At 33.4% G+C, this 21,682-nt stretch overlaps 1 pseudogene; it reads left to right on the forward strand.

Moving 5' to 3' along the window:
• Positions 1 to 19,415: 19,415 nt before the first annotated feature.
• The window catches only part of LOC142861601 (histone-lysine N-methyltransferase SETMAR-like), a 35,869-nt pseudogene continuing 33,602 nt past the window's right edge, over positions 19,416 to 21,682 (forward strand).

The raw sequence follows: 21,682 nt of genomic DNA on the forward strand, positions 1-21,682 counted from the left end.
TGTGTGAAAAAAAAAGTGAAAGAGATTTCTTTACTGTATTTAGGAGGAGATGATAAATATATTAAGTACATGATATGAAACATTTTACAATGAGTGATAGTGTTGCACCAATTTACTTGACCACAGGTTCATTTTTATCTTTATTTTTGGTAGGTACATTTTTTATGACCATTCTATGGTGAAATCTTTAGAACAAGTTTTTGTTTGTTTATGTTTTGTTTTGTTTTGTTTTGTTTTGTTTTGTTTTGTTTTGAGACAGAGTCTCACTCTGTTGCCAGGGCTAGAATGTCATGTCATGGCATCAGCCTAGCTCACAGCAACCTCAGACTCCTGGACAAACAATCCTACTGCTTCAGCCTCCCCAGTAGCTGGGACTACGGGCATGCTCCACCATGCCCAGCTAATTTTTTCTATATATTTTTAGTTGTCCAGCTAATTTCTTTCATGTTTTTTTTTTTTTTTTTTTTTTTTTTTGTAGAGACAGGGTCTCTTCCTCTTACTCAGACTGGTCTTGAACTGCTGAGCTCTAACGATCCACCTGCCTCAGCCTACCAGAGTGCTAGGATTCCAGGCATGAGCCACTGCACCTGTCCAGAATAAGTTGCTTTTAACCACTTCAGTACCAGCGTCGACTATAGTCAATACTCACAGATGAACGTGCACAGCGACTTTACCTGACAGCCGTGATATGAAGTTGCACAGCCCAGAGTGGACTTTTAGCCAACCTCTGTGATATGACTTTTCTAATTTTTCATCTACCAAAATAAAATTGTGAACATTTAAAAATAATGTAATGAAAACATATATGTATATGTTATCTATTCTGATTTACATTACAAGTAAAGCTGCCTGTAAAGTAAAACAAGCTTTCAGTGCTTTAAAGCTTTCCTCATCACACAAGAGCAAAACAGATTCATCGTCAATGCACAGCACAAGCTATCGTGGGGACTATGAGTGCCAGCTTTGGGCAAGGTTTCTCTGCCGGTGAGCGAGGTAGGGAAGTGGTTAAAGAAATACAAAGGTTTTTTTTCTCTCCTTCATGGCAACATTCATCTTTCAATCTTCTAAAACATTGACTTTCACTACCTCTCTCTAAGTGTATCTTTCTTTTAAAATGCACCAGTTAACCCTAGATAAAATTATGAGAAATAGATTTTTGTCATTTACCCCCTCTCTGACTTTTTTGTTTGTTTGTGTTCACTTTGACTCCTTCATGTTGGCCTTAAATGCGATGTGCCTCTCGGCTGTTTGGCACTTCCCGACCATGGGTCATTTCAGATTTTTCTGAGATATCCTAAAACTCCTTCTATCCATATTAGGCCCAATGAGAAATAATGTTGAAGGCATTTTATTCTAGCATAAAACAGGAGAGTCTAGCCTCAACTCTATCCCCCTCATACATGTATTTATGTTCTAGTACAGCTCAACTGATTTTCGAGGATGATTAATAGCCAATATATTTTTATTTCTTAGGTCGGTACTACAAAATGAATGATACTTCAAGGGACTGCAGAAGTAAAATATCCTCTTCCTCCTCCTCCTTCTCCTTCTCCTTCTTCAACAATAAAGGATATTACATTGGCAAATAATTCAAATGTTCCAGAACCCATGAACAATATTGAGGTGTGATCTCTCATATGCAATAAAACCAGTGTAGCTGAAACGAATAAATCAACACAAAATACGGTTTGAGTAATAGCCAAAAAAAAAAAAAAAAAAAAGAAAACCTGATTCTTAATCGTTCTTTCACATCATTCTTTGTTATACTCAGTATCAACTACCTCTCAGATATCCTAATAGTCATTTAAAAGAAGGGCCATAGCCCAAGCACGGTGGCTCACACCTGTAATCCTAGCACTCTGGGAGGCTGACGTGGGAGGATAGCTTGAGGTCAGGAGTTCGAGTCCAGCCTGAGCAAGAATGAAACCATGTCTCTACTAAAAATAGAAAAATTAGCCAGGTATGGTGGTATCAGCTACTTGCGAGGCGAAGGCAGGGTTATTGCTTGAGCCCTGGTGTTTGAAGTTGCAGGGGGCTATAATGATGTCACTGCACTCTAGGCAGGGCAGCAGAGTGAGACCCTGTATCAAAAAAAAAAATGAAAAAAGAAAAGAAATGAATCAAATCAAAGTAACAACAAATCAACAAATAAACATAAAATAGAAATAGATCCAAATATATATTGGGCCACAGGATAGTCAGCAGAGTCCGTAAGTTACCATTCTGGATCACTTTGAAATTGGCAACTGTATGTGATTAAGATAACAGAAAACAAACAAACAAAAAAAACACATTATCTTTTTAGTATATCATTCAATCCTGACTAACTCTAGCCAAAGCAAATTCAGTCAAAATCCAGGGAGTGTGAGTGTTCATTTATTGTTATTTCATAATCATTGTTAACATCAATTAATTACTATATCACATCACTGAGATAAATAATATCAACATTTCAGCTATCCACTGTGAAGGAGCCACCCATATACACGAAGAAAAACAGGATAACATTTTGATGAGTCTTGTCACTAACAGGTAAAGATATGGAGCATATTTTCCTTTTTCTGCCTAGCATTTAGTTATCTTATGCTACTGAATCTGCCAATTCTGTTGCAATTGTTCCCAAACAACCTTCAGCAGTGTCATCTATGTTCTGAATGACTTAATATAGCCGAGCAACATTTACACTGGGTCCAGAGAAATCCTGACTTGAATAAAAGACTGCATTATTACCAGCTATAATGAATCCAGGGTATAATTATATACAAGAGTCGCAAACATATTTTGTAGTGTTCTGACAATAATAACCCGAGGTACTGTACATATGCTTGTAATTCTTGTCCCAGTCAAGCTGGCATTCACAGTTGATCATTTGGTATTTAGATTAGAGGGCCAATTATGAAAATATACGCTGGGTATGGGAAGAGTCACACATACAATAGATAACACAGATGGTCAAAGAAAGATCCAATTCATCTATCTGCTAAGTTTTGTTTCTGTCATTTAAAGAAAATATTTATGAAAAAATACTTTTAAAATGGTTTAAATATATGAACAAGAATGATAAGATTTGGTCAAAATCAAGTAGTGTGTAAAGGTTGCCTTACCAACCCCTCACCTCTAAGACTCATCCTATCGAATTTATTAACACAGCACAAAAACTTTACCACTTTCTAGGTTTCTCTCTTTTTGTCTACTTCAAAGAGAAAATAACTTTTAATTTCTTTTAAATACAATGTATGATATCAATAATTCTTCCACTAATGTGATTTTTAGTCAAGGCACTAATTTTGAAGAAATAATTCCATTTTGGGCCTCATAGTTAATGTTGCAACAAATAGTTTTGATAAAAGGTGTATAAACATTAGTCATCACTGAAAGAAGTATTTTGTGGTCCTCTTGAATTCTATGAAATAATCCTATGATGCTGATCTGGATAATATGCATGTTAAGAGAATGTTTTCAGGCCCAGTATAATTATGACTTGAAATTTGAAGATTATATACAAAAGCATAGTACCAATTCAAGTAGAGTTTCTAGACTGTTTCTGTGAGTGTGCTCTGTGTTCTCCTGGGAAATATTTATTCCTGTAGGTATTCCTTGGACAGGGATTTTTCAGAGCTACTATATTGATCAAATATCTTTCTCAAAAGAAAAATAACAAAGTCGTCCATGTAGGAAAAACACTAGGGGATATACAAATGTACTAAAGAATGCAGGTATATTTCTCTCTGTTCTCCTAGGAGTTTATTGCCCTTTGAATACAACTACCATTTCGAATTCTTGCCAATGTAGACATAATATATTGCTCAATTTCACTATCAATATTTGTCCAATAAAATATTAATAGATTGAAAGTCTTGATGGGAAGGAAAGCAACACTTTTTAAAACACTGGTTTATAATTATGGTCATTATTATTGATCATTTATGAGAAGATATTTTGATTTTTGAGTTATATATTATATTCCTATATAACTTATTTTTTGAGAGTACAACTAAATGCATGTGTTGAAATATGGATCTAATTACACTGTGAAGCTTCATTTTACCAGTCTCTTATTTATGCTCCATACTGGGTAGGTACATTTCAGGGGAAGCAACACATATTATTTGTTAATTATTGAGTTGCCACAGTTTTTCATTTTAAGGAATTTATAATATATAGATATCCTAAATAAAAAAAATAAGAAAACTATTTCGAAGTAGTCATATGACTTGACTGATTAAAACTGGGAACAGAAATCTAAGCCAAAATTTTGGTCTTTATTTAGTTATGTTCTGATCACAGACGCTTGACACATTTGCCTCTATGTAAAACATTGCGAAATAAATAAAAAAGGTAGCTACATATTTTTATTAAGATAGACATAAAAACTTTTCTGCCAATCCCTATCCACTTAAGAGAATTTGCTAATATTATACGAATGTTTTGTAAAGATTCCACAATTAGCCCAGGATAGGCACAAGAGTGATAGTGATTATCAGCCATTGTTAAAGCATTTAATGTTCAATTATTGTGAAATATGTATATCGAATCCCATTGAATGACTATAGGACGCTATTAGATTTGTAAAATATTACCCATTCAAATGCTATTTCCAGACTGTGGTAATGAGCAAGTAGAGGACATAATCACCTGCTGAAGGGATGTTGACTTACATGTTCTACTGCAGTCGTAAGATACTTATGACTTAATAATTTTAACACTACGGCTTTCCCCCTTTTAGGGTTTTATCTAATAAGTTGCCAATATTCTATGTAAGTAAATTTATATCTTAAGCCATTATAACCTAATAATTTACTAAGATATTTTGAAATATCTTTGACATTTCACTTTGACACTTCTTGTTGTATTTTTATTGAGAAAGTATATCCTCATTCTCTCAAATGCATGGTTTTGCTTGTGATTATCTCTCAAAAAAAGTTTTAGAGCAATTTTTGTGGAACCATGGAGAAGTCAACAATTTGAGTTATTTTCAAATATGAGTTCCATCATGGAACGAATGCAGGGCAAATAGCTGGAAATATCAACCAAGTGTTTGGGAAGCATGTGGCTAATGAACGCACCGTGCATTGATGGTTTGACAGTTCCCTTCTGCTGATTTTAATCTTGACAATGAACCACGTGGGTGACCTGAGACCAAGATGGATAATGATGAGCTGAAAGCTGTAGTGGAAGCGAATCCAGATCAACTTACACATGAATTAGCAGCAGGGTTTGATGTTACTATTCCAACAATATTGGACCATTTGAAACAAATCCTCAAGGTAAAGAAGCTGGATAGATGAGTATACTGCATGAATTAAACAAGTGTCGAATAGAAATAATCTCAAAGCTTGCCTTTCTTTACTATCTCTACATAAGGGTGAACCATTTCTTCACCATATTGTTAAGTGTGATGAAAAATGGATTCTTTTTGACAATCACAAGCATTTAGTACAATGGTTGGATAAAGAGGAAGTGCCAAAACACAATCTAAAACTGAATATTCATCAAAAAAGCTACTGGTGTCTGTTTGGTGGTCCAGTGCTGGTATTATCCACTACAACCTCATGAAACCAGGTCAATTGTTTACAGGGAATGTCTACTGCAACCAGTTGGGTGAAATGATGAAGATGCTTGTGATTAAGTAGCTGAGATTGGGCAATAGAGACAGGCCAATACTCTTACAAGACAATGATTGACCACATGCTGCACAAACAGGGCTGCTCATACTACAGCAGCTGAACTTTGAAACTCTCTGTCATCTGTCATATTCTCCAGACCTTGCACCAACTGACTACCACTCCTTCCAGGCTTTTGACTACGTTTGCAAGGGAAAATATTCAATTCTCTCCAAGCTGTGGAAAACGCCTTTTGTGATTTCATGGCCGCTAGCTCTCCAGGCCTCTTCACTGTAGGTATAAACAAGCTACCATTAAGATACCAAACTGTGTCGATAGTTTAGCTCCTACTTTGATTAATTGTACAGCTTCTTGTTTGAAATATAATAAACTAAACTTTTGATTCGAAATCAGACATTTCATATTTAGTGACCTATTAATTTGTCAGAATTGGAGGAAGGTTAAAAAGGACAAGAGTATTACCCTGGAAAACATTCTCTTGATGCCTGAAAAATAGTGGTTGCTAGATGAGGACTGAGAAGACATACGAAGAAAATGTATATCTAGTTTACAATTTTTCCAAAGTTAGAACATATTTTTGAGTATCTCATTCTTGAGTATGTGAGTCATTCCATAGGTTCTCTTCAGTTAACTAAAATTACACATAATTATATTCTAATTTAAACATTCATTCATGGTTAAAATTAAGAATTCTATGCATGCTTTATGAATAAGAAGAAATTGAAGAGTAAATTTAGAAATAACTTTATGACCTATATTTATTCACTCAACCAACAGTTATTTCTTAAGCCTCCATTGTGTTCTGGACAAGTGTTTGGTTTTATGGACAGAGAGAGCTTAGAGTTTGTTGCAGAGGTCAGGCCTTGGCTTGTTGCCTATGGTAGGTTCTCACATCCTCTTGGGTTCATAATTATCCTGCCATTTTTGTCTCCAATTTTTCAAAGACTTTAATAGACATGTGGTACGGCCTGAATGTTTGTGGTAATTAGATCATGAGGGTGGAGCCCTCATGATTGGAATAAGTGATCTTATAAGAATAGAGAGGGGGATTCTCTCTCTCTCTCTCTCTGTCTCTCTCTCTCTCTCTCTCTCTCTCTCTCTCTCTCTCTTTCTCCCCTGCCCCCAACATATGAAGACACAGTGAGAAGACAACCATCTGCAAGCCAGAAAGGCAGCCCACACCAGACACTTGATCTGCTACCACCTTGAGCCTGGTCTCCCCAGCCTCCAGAGACACAAGAAATAAATGTCTTTTGTGTGAGCCACCTAGCTTATGGTAATTTGTTATAAGCCTGCACTGGCAAAACCAACATGTATTCAGACGGAAAGGATATTCTTCAGGAGAGAGAACACGTGATAGAAGAATTTGATCTCTGGCTTTAGGGAGAAACGGTATTTTGAAAGCCTCTTCTGAAACATGAAGAACCAGTTGTCATGAATCAGAAACCTCTATGAATGGCTGTTATACAGTGAACTGACCGGTCTGTGTGTTGCTGACTCTAGTCTCCCCATGTGAATCCACACACTTTTTGTTTCTGAAAGATGTAAAGAGTATCTTGTGTGCATAAGAAATCTTGTTCATGGACCATGAGATATTTAATAGTTTCTACCTCTCCCTCATGCCACAGCCACTCACCTCCAAATGGTGAGTCCTGACAACTCTATTTCTAGAAGCCTCAAACTGCCCACCACAGCTGTCACTACAGCTGATTTGTATCCCACTGATTACCTCCATTTCACTGTTGAATATTACTGTTTCTTGTTTACATTTCTTTAAGTTCAAATCTTTATTGTATTCTATACAGAATTGACAAAAAGTCTCTAACCCTCCCTTAATATTTTAGTAAACAGGTACTAAAGCATATATGATTGTCTTGGAAAGTTCACAGGGATTTTAGTCAAAATCAATTCCATTTTATTTATTTCAACCTGTTTCCACAGGACTCCACCAAGTATCTGTGAGAGGGCTGGCTCCAAGACAAATCTGAAAAGCAAAAATTCTATTTCTCTATGTATAGAATCATTTTGCTCCCCCAAATATTATTTGGTCTGTTACACAGTGTGTTTTTTAAAATATAAATTACTTCATACATGATTAGGTAAAGGGTAAATGATGTCCAAATAATGTGAGAGTTATCACATTGATTCACATCTGATTTTTTCCAGAATATTCTTTTGAAGCAATCAAGGGACAGATTTTTCACATTAAAGAGCAAACATTAGAAATAAATAAAGACTTTAACAGGAAACCTGAGGGACCTGAAAATCTCACATAAATGCTCTTCTAAAGTCCAAGTAGTAACTAGCTTAGTATCTTCAAGAAATTCTACTATGTTAACTTATCAAGGGGAAATTATGACTTTAGATAAAGAAGCTGCAAAGACACACTCTCTCTCTCTCTGTCTCTCTCTCTCTGTCTCTCTCTCTCTGTCTCTCCCCTCTCTCCATCTCCCTCCCCCTCTCTCTCTCATACACACATTGAGAAATTAGACAAGAAGTAAAGCAGATTGTAATCTAATGTGAAACCCTCACTGATGTGGAATCTCAATTCTAGACCTAGGCAGATTTGTATAGTTAGTCATGGACAAACTAATCTGGATTTGCCTTCCTATGTGCTTCTATGTGCATGGCTGTGGGAAGGGGGGTTAGAGATGAGAGTGGGCAATATTATTATGTTTAAAAGCAGAACAGTATTTTGGTTCTTTAAGGTTAGGTTCTCTCTGTGAAAAGAGACAGAACTAAGACAAGCATGCCCAATTTGTTCTTATCACACTCACCAGAAATACAATGTAGGCCATATCAATGGAGTCATATTTTGTAAAACTTGCAGAAATAATGATTTTAACTGCTATTAGACAAGACACATGTCTCTTTCCACACTGACTTCCCTCATCACACTCACCCTTGTGCTGGCTAATGTTGGCATAGGTATAGATTTGATTTGGGATCCATTCAACAGGAGATTGAGTTGAGAATACATTTTCTTTTGATATATTGGGATTTAAGCATATGTTACATTTTCATTCATAATAAGGTTAGTGCTAGGCATTCAGAAGGAGAAATGTAACCTGGGTTGATTCCCCTGGCATCCCGGTATAAGGTGAAGGTTAGAGATCATATCACATCCCATGATACCCAATGCCAGGCCTATGAAGGTAGTTGGAGAAAAAACAAAGCTTAAAGTATAGAGACAGAAGTTAGTTTGGAAAAAGTTATTTTAAATTTTACGCCTCTATTATGAAGGAAACATGTCAGAGATTTTCTCCTATTTGACAATGATTTAAAAAATTTATGTGACATTATATTTCAAGTTGTAAATTTGAAATACATATTCCTAAACTATCAAAATAAAATGAATTTTATTTGTATTCTAAATAAATATACTAGAAAAATGACAAAATTATCTTTCTATTATTTGTATAAAATGATATCACACTCTTTTTTGGTTATAAAAGGAGAAAAATCAAAGAGTATGAAGCCACAAAAATGGAGTGGAGGTATCAAGCAATTATTAAACAAAAATATTCCAAAATTCTTTTAATTTTTTAATGTTTATCTGCATTTTAAAATTTGAAATTTATTGTAATATATTTTCTCAAAGTAAATATTCACTTCTGTACATACTTTTGCATTTATACACCTGAATTCTTTTAGGAGACGTACAGAATTGAGCAAGCTCTGGTTTTCATAAAATCAGGACCAAGTTCTGCAGAGAGTATGCCTAACCCCAACCCTGAAGCAGAGTATTTTGCAAGGACTCTTGCCAAGTGGGAGGAGGTACAACCTCCTACTGAGGAAGCACCAAAATTGGAAAGGAAGCATCCTCCTCTTGAAATCCTTTAACTTTACTTCTCCTAACCCACTAATTTTATTCATTAAGTTAGGAAAAAACAGGGGTATGACTACCACCCAGAAAGGAACTGGGATAATCCTACCCCTACCCCTCTGGTAGGCAATTCACCTACTGGTGGGTTCTGACAGAATCCATAACAACACATGAATCAAGTCCTATTTAAAACATTCCATCTTGTGTCTGGAAATATAGTCTGTATGATATTTTCCACCTAAATAGTGCACAGCTTCATTCTATGCCATGGTACTACTCCACACAAATGCCTACACTGCTTGGACTTACTAATTCCTTCTCATTGCATTTTTCAGCTCTAATTTTTACTTCTTATTTTTCAACTTCTCTGTTCCATTCTCCAAATATTAGTGCCTGATAATGACACACTTTCAGCCACTTGAGTTCTTATGAAATTGAGAAATAAAATGCAGTGAGGTCTATGAAACCCACATAAGTAAACATGATAATGACAGTGATGAGAACAATAGTATATTTAGATGGATAATTTTATATTTGTTTGTCAATAACTGTTTCAAGCCCATTCTATGCGTTAATTAATTTAATTATCACACACACACTGATATTAGGTGCTATTATTATTTAGGTCATGTGGATGAGAAATCTGACAGAGATACGTTTAAGGACCTTATTCAAAGTCACACAAGAAAAAGTTAGACTGGGGATTGAACTCAAGCCATCAACCACCAGAGTACGAGTTCTTCAACAAATGGTCTTTATAATTTGACAAACTTATGGAATGGGGGAAATTTTTGTTGCAGCTATTGTTTAGATGAAAGGAGAGAACTAATGATTAGAATAGTCCTGGGATACTTGGGACAATATTTCAGAACAGGGTTTTGTATCATACGGGTAGTGTATTATATAGGTAGCTGACTATTCTATACCCTCAACATGTATGGTACTATATATTAAATACAATGAACAAGAAAATAAAATAGCTTTTAGGTTTGGGGAGATTAGAAATTTTATGCCTGTTTAAAATGCAGGAATTTGTTTTTGTAGAAACTTAATTTTTTTTTTTTATGTTACTACATTTCTGTAGTACGGTCACAAGTTTTCAGATGGCTGTGCTAATTTCGTCTTAAGTAGAACATCTACACCCTCCAGCAGATATTGATGTACAGCTTTAGATAGTAAAAGCATCAACACAATACTGTTTCCAAATGCTAAGCTCATTTGCAAAACATTTTCTCTGTCTTAGTACAGTGGTAATATCTTCTTTTGTTTTAAATTGCTTTTTCATCATTTATTCCTTCATTTGGTCTATGTATAAAAAATAATAATACAAACCAAAACACTTAATAGTATTTTTTTCAACCAGTGAACATAATACATATAGTAAAGCTTACTTTCTTGATTTCCAAGTGTGTTCAGAAGGTTACAAAAATAACAAAGAAAATCTAAACCTAAATTTAGTGCACTGATTATATATTTACATTGATAATGCCTTGTTGAATGCATGTTATGAGAAGCACGGTTCTAAGCACAATGAAAACCACTGAAAAACAACAGATAAAATGTGAAAGAACAGAAGAAAAAGAATGTCATGTCATTCCTATGCTATAAAGTAATTAGTTCTCTCTCCTATTGCAGAGTTACTTTTGGCCAATTTTTCTGTTTTATTATTTTAATAACTGACATCACTAACCACATTTATTTCATCTGTGTATTTATTTGATTATTTCTTTGTCTCTCCATATAATATAAGCAGCATAGTGTCAAAGTCCTTGTGTGTTTTTCTTTATAGCTATATCCTTAACAATTGGAACAGTGCTGTGATGATCAATAAATATTCACGAGTGATATGAACATTGGAAAAAAGAGTTCCCATAAAGAGAAAAAAAATCAGGGGATAAAATCAGGCTATGAGAGAAGTGAAAAGGTCTTGAAAGGAGAGATAATTTGACATAATGATTTCTGTGTGTTAATACACATGAAGACTTAAGTTGATGAAGATAGATATTATCTATATCTGTATAGACAATCACAAAGTTTTATGTAAGTTGAAGATTATTCTCTATTTTTGCATTCAGGGGCTGGTCCTATTTAAATGATCAGTCTCTCAAAAAATCATCTAGGCATAGCAAACTTTGAAACAAGTTCATTAGTTGAATTCTTACTATTACCCAATGTGTTTCATATCTGAATGTGCTTAAGTGAAATGTAATCAAATAAAATATAACAATTCAGCTATTGTGCTAAGTATTTCAGCTTCAAATACTTACTTCATTGCAGTCTTCTAGAATGTAATATCATAGTGTAACTTTGAATCCAGGACACATACTTTCTCTTCTGAAACGTCCTGGCCATTTGTTGACCATACAACTTCTATAAAATCAGAGAAAAATTAATGTTCTCATGACCTGCATTTGAACCATTGGAATACTTCATATATACCAAAGGGTATATTTTAATAGCAGTAAGAGCTATACTGAGTTAGAAATATCAAAATGAGCTTTTAAGTTTCCAAATTAACTACTGTGGCTAATATTGCAAAATTTGTAAAGTTCAAAGTTTTTGCACAACGTTTTACTGACCAGATTTACATCCACCTAAGTGTTAACCCACCTCAGCAATTGATGAAGATTTTTTAGTTGACGACTTCAATGTCAAGTATATCTACTGAACTAGGATCTGTATCTTGGATAACCCAGGTATGCCAAACGAGATCTGCTGCCCAGCAATTGCTAATCCTTGAAGAAATGAACTACTCAGTATAAAAACAGGAGAATGGGGGAAGTCCATTTTTAAGCCATAAGAGATCAATTTCAGAAAAAATCTACTTAATTTATGAATATTGGGATTTTTTGGCCCTCTGTACAACTGATAAAGAGTATATACAGTGAACTGCTACCTTTCATTTATTTAGTGTGAAAACGCCATGCATCTATAGAAGTCAAGTGTTACTCAACGGCGTGTGTACAAAGTCAATAATAAAGAATTTGTTTTGATATATCCCTTTCAGACAGTTTCTACAGAGTAAATCCTCATGTAGAAATTTTTAAGTACATTGAAGTGTAAAAGCAATAAGGGCAGAAATGCCTAGGATGCACATCACATATTCAGCTGAGCAGTTTGCTTTCAAAGGTAAGGAAGACCTATAATAACTGGCCTCACATTCACCCAAACTGGTCATATCCATTCATTATTTTCAGCCCTCGTGCCTTTTTATTGTTACGGGCTGACACAGATATGGAGGATGATTCTATCACATAGAAAGAGCTAAAGACTCCTCTTCAGTGGAATGAAAAATAATTATAAAAATAATAATCTAGGATCATGGATGTTAAGAACCAGATTTCCACATTGCAATTGCGGTTATTAGGTAGAAGATCAATAAGGGCTTTTGAGTTTCTTTCTTTATTCTTTTTTATTTTTAATTTTTTGTCTATATAATCCATTTCTTCTGTAACCCAGAAGATAAATTTTAGAATCCATCTAAATGCATGTTACATGCAATACTCTCCTATTACTTATGCCTCATGTAAAAGAGTCATACATCAATGGCATACCAAATTACTTTTGTTTAAAGTTTATGATTACGATACAAAATTATTTTTGTCTATGCTAAATCTTCATTGTTTGTATACAATTTAGCATAGGCTATTGCTCATAATGTTAAGATATATTAGAACAAATTGGCCCAGGAATAATTGTAAGAAATGGAAGTTGGTTCTGAAAATATAGCATAGTTTCATCACCCTTTGCCTAAAGACTTATAGGAAAAGTTGAAATAAATGAGGGATTTCAATCAAATGCACATTTTGACATGGGAGGTCTTAGGTTGTTTATCTCAGTATTTCATTGTGTTTGATGTACAGTATGTGTTGAAGGAATGATTGTTGTTAAATTGTGAATGGATTTTAAAACGATGTTTTTAAATGGTATGACTTTTTTTGTTTTTCTGACAGCTTTGCCCAGTGATAAACCTATAACCTTCCATTCACTCTCCTGTCTGTGGCTAGAATGAGTTGGAAAAAAATGTGCTTCTGATTATGTCAGTCCTCTGATTTATTTCCTATAACACTTCAACATTGCCTTTAGGGCAAGTTCCATCTCCACGACAAACTTACAAAGTCCCTTCTGCCTCAATTCTTCTTACTTCTCAGGCTTCAGTTCTCTCTAAGTATGCAACATTATGCCCCTGATATCAGGAATATTTTTGTTTTTAAAAATAATTATATATGTTATAAGTTTATTTAAACTAAAGCCTTAATTTGGGTAGTTATCAATGATTTAAACTAATGTAAAAATAATTATGCTAACATATTTGTTATATATTTGTATACTAGTAAATTATTTTATTAAGAGAAATATATACAAGTCAAATTAATAAACAAAGATACAGACATATTCCTTAGTATTTTTTATATGAGTTCTCAAATTTCCCAGTAGAAAATTAGTTCCAATTTGTGCCCCAACCTCCTGCATAAGATGATGCCTAATTCTTATGTTATAGTCAAATATATATATATATTTTTACAATTTAATATGCTCCCCTAAGACCATTATTATTTTAGTGCTCATTTCTAAGCCTTTAACTCCCTTTGGTGGTTTGTGGTCAAATATTAAATTAACTCCTCACCTCTAAAAAAAACACTTATTTTTATATTTATTTGTCTTATCATTAAACTAATACATTAATTTAAAAAATCACTTAAGTAAATTTAAATTCGACATTTAAGTAAAAATGTCAAAATGACTGACACATTATACCATTATATATAATTGATAGAATTTCTGATTGATAAACCATCATTGCATAAGTATATAAATATAGAATACATGCATACAGAATTTGTGGCTGTATAAATTAAATGTCATTTAATCAATCAATTACTCAAAGTTAACTGAGTGTATAAATGAATAGAAAGCATTAAAAAGATAGAGTGAGTGCATGGCTTACCATACTTTCAATGGCCATAACAGAAGACAGCTCAGGAAAAGAGGCTTTTTTAGATCATGAAACTGAAATATTGAGAGTTAATCAGCCTTCAGGTATAGTTTTATCAGGGTTTCTGTTGTATGTCTTAAATACATTGCTGCTTATGTCTGGTTTTCTTCAGATAGGCTTGCCTTGTTTGCCCTAGATTTTACAATGAAACTGAAGTATCCGATTTGTTTTATACAATTGCACTTTATTCTTTTTTTTATTTTATTTCAGAATATTATGATGGTACAAATGTTTAGGTTACATATATTGTCTTTGCCCAGCCTGACAGGAAACTTCATAAAATTCATCATTGGTACTTACCTCTTGAAGGCTAAGGTTTCAAGATATTTCTTATAGGAACAAATCCCTCATGGGAAGAAAGACTGACATTACTAACCTTGGCCTTGCATAGAAACAGAAATTAAAAGACTTTCCAAGAAGTTTACTTACAGGCAGTTTAAGGATGCACTATTGCCATAGCACTGTATGTACTTCCTATTACTAAAGCTATTTCAAATTATTAAGAGGTATATCGAATTAATGCTGACAGGAAAACAATCATTTAGAAAAAAAATACAGAAGATCTCAAGATTTCAGAGTCAAAGGGTATTTCCTTCCAATAGGATTTTGTTGAGGTTAATATAAAGGTGGATCCCAAATCCCTACAGCTCCTAAGAGAATAAAATTAATTTAATAGGAGATGAAAAAATGTTAAACAATTTGAATAAGCAAGCAATTGGAATCATTTAGTTGAAGAGGCATTTTGTTCAAGTATCAATAAAATGTAAAAATGTAATTATTAAAGTATATGGTATTCAATTAGATCACTTAGCTTCTCTTTTTATAAGCAGAATTATAGAATGAACTAAAAATGTTTTGAGTACACATTTTTAGTGGTTTATGGAAATCTCTGTTAACCTGGACCTGTGTTAATTTGTGATTCTTCTATTTTGCCTATCATTTCTTCTGAAATATGCAGTAGAGTCAAGCTTTCAAAGACTGAGGGCAACATCGGAGATTTAGATTAATGGTACCGAATTATTCTGGGTGGAGGCTCAAATTTGGGGACAATTGGAGTGGAATTGCTTTTACATTTTTTTACTCTTAGTTCATGACCTTTTTTTTAATACTTAAGTATTTAAGCTTACATTATCACGTACTAAGAAGATGATCCAAATATGTCAAACATACTCTGCATTCACCTGTATAGATTCAAAGCCCAGTATATAATATTGTGGTCTCTGGCATAAACATAGCTACAAAAAGAAGAAAAGGGCTTAAGTATGTATTTTAGAATTAAATATTTAGGTAATCATTGAAATTTGAGCATATTAATCAGATTTGACCAGGCAAAGCAGTGCCCTAGTGAGATAGAAGAAATAATAGGATCATATTATTAGTGAATTATGTTTCTCTAAAACTCTTATTTGCCAAAATTAAGATGCCTCTAGCTACATATAAATATCACCTGAATATTTCTAGAAATCGCAGAGGGATGTCTCCTATGTTCATCCATTCACAGGGATTTCCCATTATGCTCAACTTTTGTTTGCTTTTTTCTTTTTGTCTTTATTTTTCTATAAAGAAAGCACTCATTCTGGTGACATTCCTCTGGCCTCCCTTGTAAAAAGCCTCCCACCCCTTGAAAAATCTTAAAACAATTTTTATAACCAGATACTTTCAGAATGATTTTCTGATCTAATATCTTAGTTTTAGATAAATAAATTTATTATTTGCACAATCACCCATCATACACACAACACCATAAAATGATATCACGGAGTCTAGGCATTCATTCACTCATGTGTTCAAATTACTGTCAGTCCTGTAACAAAGTCTTTTGAGAAATTTTATGGATGACAGTTCTCATATAAATGCTGACAAAGCAAACTGCCATGCCGATCAATGAGGATGCTTTTACTCTTCCAAAGAACTTTCTACTTTCTGAACAATTATCTATGATTGAATCAATGGGGAAAAAAGCTTGCATTTTTGCACTGCATTATTAAAAGACAGTTCATGGTTAAATACTTTTAAATGGTATCTTGTAAAGAGTGGAAATACGTTTGAAGGAAAGCACGGCAATTGGCATTTCCCTAAAAAGGTCTGAGTCTAATTTCCTAAATGATTGTTACAAACTGATTTTCTCTTGGCTTTAGATCCTTATTTTCTTGGAACCCCCTGTATCACCATTATTTTTGTCCTCCTCTTCATCTGTAGGGATTTTTTTCCAGTACATTTCAGCCAGAAGGGCAGGAGAGCAGCTGTCTCCTTTGGAGAAACCAATTATTTGCCAAATGGATGGAGTTTTGCCTGGATTCATTGGCTATTTTTCCCCAGCACCTCAGGGTACCACGTAGTCATTGCTATAATTGAAGCATTGTTCAGAATGGATCAGACTTAGTCTACCTTTACAAGACTTAAAAGTCATATTTATGTCTTTCAGTTTGTTATATTTAGGAAACGTATGTTTCCAATAAGCAACAGAATGATGCACAGTGATGGATCATTCTGAAGCTGATGAGGGCTATCAAGACTGAAAATTATGTAAACTTAGGCCACACGAAATCTGGATCTGTCCCTGCTAATGCAAATTCTTATAATCTCAGTAGAACATAAAATCTTTCTAATCAATTCCTAATCAATTACTACTGTAACTCAATTTTTTAATTTTGATTTTTATATTTTATTTGAGACACTCTAAACTGTGAAAGGGAAGTCAGGATAGTACTCATATAACACAAACAAATAATCGAAATTTTAAAAATTGAATATTAAGTGATTTATCTACATAAGCAAGAAGGATTTTGGTAAAGGACTAAAGTATAAACTTCATATAATTATGGATGTAAAAATAGTCTTTCACAATCCTTAGCACAAAGTATACATTTAATAAATGTTTGGCGACTAATAAATTGGTGCTTGATGTATTGAATTACTCCTGCCAGTAGACAATTTTTCAATTTTTATATCTTACATTCCACCAATCTATTTATCAAAGAATATAAATAATTGATATTAACAATATTTTCACTTTTTCTAAGGCAAGTTGAATTTATAGTTATATATATAGGGTCTCCATAATTACTGCAAATAAGTCCATGTCACACTAGAAAGAGTGTCTCATCCACTTTGGTTGTAAAACACTGGATGGGGTAACTTGTAATTAAATGAATTCCTTCCCTTTGGAGCATAGATTTTGAGTATAGATTTATTTTTATGACAAAAACTTCTATAATATTTAGGCTATTGTAAAAAAATATTTTCCTAATATTTCTAGAGGTTGATGGCAACCACAACCATATTCAGTACATTAGAGTTTTTTAAATAAAAATTCTTATCATGTATTATATAAGCAGAAATTGTAGTTTACTTAAGTTGAAAACAAAGGGAATATATATTCTATATTTATAATATATCTATGAAAATCAAATACTTATATTTTAATGTTTACATCAGACCCAGAGGCAAATGACCTAGGCAGATATGTACACAACAACAGATGATTTTTAGGGGGCTAACATGAAAATTTAGATTAGGTGAGAAAAAAATGCACATATCCTCGGATGTAACATAATTGCAGAGAGAGGAAAATTTTCAGGCATTGTTCTAAAATATACAGGGAGTTACGCTGAAATTGACACTTGGAAGAATCTGAAAACCATGACAATAGCTCTGTAAGGGGATGGTAATTTGCCTATATAATTAAATTGGAATGTGTTCAGTAAGCAGATGTGTGCAAATAAAGAGGAATCTAAGCATCGGGTTTGCACTTCTTGATCTTTCCTTTGTTTGCTTTTTTATGCGGACACCCCATGGCTTTTCGTTGTTGCTGTGTTGTTGTTGTTTTTTCCTCTCTAAATTAGCTTCCAGCACTAATACACTTCTGAGGTTTATTCGGGAGCCTTCCAGGCTGCAGAATCCCATTTTGTCAACAGATGGCGTAAGACGTGATTCTCCATGCTCAATGACTTCAAAGCAACATTTTGCTATTACTGTCCCAAAGTTGGTTTGAAATTATTTCAACTTGCTCCAACTGAACAGAAACAAAGTTCATCAGATTTCAAATGCCATGGAAAGATGTGATGTTGTTTGGGAATGGAATAAGAACCAAAGGTTTTTGTTTTTGTTTTCCTTTAAAATAGTGACTTAAAGGAAACATGAATACATATATCTACTACCTACCACAACATACTATCTACCACTTCTTCCACTCTTTTATTCCATGATACAGGGCTCAAAACGTTATCAAAATACAGATGGCATCTATACGCAGGTAATTCTCAGCAAATTTGTTGGGATTGTTACTTTGCTTGTATAAACAGGTATAATTTCACTACTATATATGTATATATATATTATTTCAGCATATTATGGGGTTACAAATTTTAAGGTTTCAAATAATGCCTTTCCCCCCTCCCCCCACAAGTCTGAGCTTCACTACATTATATTTTAGTAACTAGATAATAACATATGGAAATGTGATTCTAATATACCTTTGGAAATAAACATAAATAAGACAACTTTCAAATTTAGTAACACAGAAGAAAGTGGATTTGAAGAATTTAGAGCTATAATTTGCTTTAGACACCATTGAGTTTTTTTTAAATTGCCAGTTATTTAGGAGTAAACTGAAAATTTTAAGTATAACGTGACTTTCCAAGTCACTCAGGAATACCTCGATTTCCAGTGCTCTTGTGAATCATATCTCTGGTAATAGAGATTGCTTAAATCTTTAATATTAAAACTTGTCCTGCATTATTGTTTTCTGAGGAGCCTGAGGTAGGAACAGTAATAAATACTAAGACAAGCAAATATACTTTTTATTAATACCTGGAGATTTGGCACAAACCCTATTTACTAGATAAACCCTTTATTTGCAGAACTGGGCTGGAGATTTTGGAACCAACAGGACTCCTTTTACCTAGACTAAGAGGTTTAGAAACATCCTCACTTGAGTATCTAACATATGGATGGTACTGTCTTGGCGATGTTGTTACTGAAAGATGAAAGGTGGTTTCCTTTTCTAGGATCAAGCAAGATGACAGAGGAGACAGAAGACAGTATGGGAAGAAGAGAAGGACGGGAAGAGAGTGAGGAGAATGGGAGAGATAATACTGTGATTCTGTGCAGTAACTCCTATACACCACCACACTCCCTCTAAAACTAGCATTCATTTTCCTGACTTACGTGACTTTTAAATACTGCTAAAATGTTTATATTATTTTACAGTTTATTGAATTTTTAGTGGTAGAAATTGAATTTCTATGAAAGAATAAAGAATACTGCACTTCAGAAATTTTCCACCATGTCAAGAAAAGATATTTTATTTGTAATATGTAAAGAACTTTTATGTTATTTTCTTTTGTATTATACATTTATACTTTGCATACGCTATTTGCATAGTAACGTTTAACATTTATGAATAACTTAACAAGTTTATATTCTCCATCCTGCCTAATGACAATATTATTAGCCCAACTTTTTAATACATAAGCACAGCATGAGGCTTTAGAAACATTAAGTCTATGAAGAGAAATGTGAAAACTAGTAAGAAAATCAAATAATTATTTTCCTGCACAGATTTGGAATACCTTGGACTCCCTGTTTCTTTTTCTACATAAGCAAGTGCTATTCAATGTTTGTTATGACAATCTTTAAGTCAAATTCATTTGATAAATAATCAAAAACCAAGGATTGGCTATTTATATCTAAAATAGTATATCTTTTTTTTCAGAAAAAGAAATATTACTTTGTAAAAAGATCCTGAAGTGTCAAGAAAGGACAACTGATCAGGAAGTTATTAGATGAACTTCAAAGCTGCCCTGCTAAATATGCTAAAATCAATCTTGCACATAGCACATTGAAAATAAACAGTAAGGTTTAAAATGTAGTTTCTTAAAATTAAACTGGTTATTTATACTGTTTTGAATGAATTGTGCACAATTAAATCACATAATGAATATTAGGGAGGAATGAATGAACATTGAAATTGTTGTGGACAGTAATGACTAGACTTGTTCTATAATATTAGGAATGCACCATTTAAGCCCAAATGTATGACAAATCTCTCTCTTCCAGTCATGGGATGGAAAAATAGTCCAGTAATTTCTAGGTTTGTTGTATTGGAGTTGGGGGCATTTGTAAAATTGGAAGGCATTTATAAAGATTATGGAAAAATTATAAATACCTGAAATGCTGTTTTATTAAATACTGACAAATAAAGGTTAATATATGGAATGAAGCCAAAATATAAGGATTCTGGGGTAGTTTGCATCCTGATTATTGGTTGCTTCTCTTCAGGATAAAGGTATGAGTTTTAAAAAATTAAGCTACACTTATTCTTAAAATGTAAAAGCAATACCAACTCCAACATTCATGAAGAAGCAACCCTGGTCTAATTCTCTTTAGTTCTCATTCTCATATTCATGCAGGAAAATCTATAAACCAAGATCAGCATTGTTCAATCTTTCTTATACAAGCAGTAGATTAACTTGACAAAACTTATATTCTGGACAAATTGATGAGAAAGCAATACAATTAACATGGTTATGGATATTTTGTTGTTATTTCTTAAAATTGTAGATATAAAATAAAGACATTTGCAATAACATGTCCTTAATTGTTCTCACACAAGGCCAGGCACTGCTAGGTATTCCATAGTTCCTTAGTGAGTTAGTTTTTAGGGAAGTGCTACAGTAAAATACTATACAAGATGCTGTGGACACATCAAAACAAAGGATACATATTGATCTCTTTCACTATTAGGTTGCAATTGTATATTATGAAACTTATGAAATAGTTTTACAAATTAGAGATAGAGTTTATATATTACATTTTCCCAAAATTGGGCCAGATTCACAGAGAACAATGGAATGGCTCAAATCAGTGTTTTTGCGTCATTCAGTTTTAATGTTTTTCTGTTTGTTCCAGGTTATCCAGAAGTAACACTATCAGTATTTCTCCTGTGACTCATGTTAGGAGCACAGAATTGCATTAGGAAGAAACTGACATTTCTATCATTGGGATATGAGCAAGTATAAATGCTCCATTTTCTATGATGATCCTATTAATTGTCCATAAAGATATTATTATAAAATAAAAGTTAATGGAATTTTATATCATTGTGAAATTTTCATGTACATTAATTCACAATTCAGAAAAGAAAATTCCTTTAAATATCATATATTCCAATTTTTAATCAAAAATGTTCCTGAATAAAGGGCCAAAGGGATATTGAATAATATAATGAGAAGG

The sequence above is a fragment of the Microcebus murinus genome, chromosome 17 (assembly GCF_040939455.1).
Source record: "Microcebus murinus isolate Inina chromosome 17, M.murinus_Inina_mat1.0, whole genome shotgun sequence".
NCBI lineage: Eukaryota > Metazoa > Chordata > Mammalia > Primates > Cheirogaleidae > Microcebus > Microcebus murinus.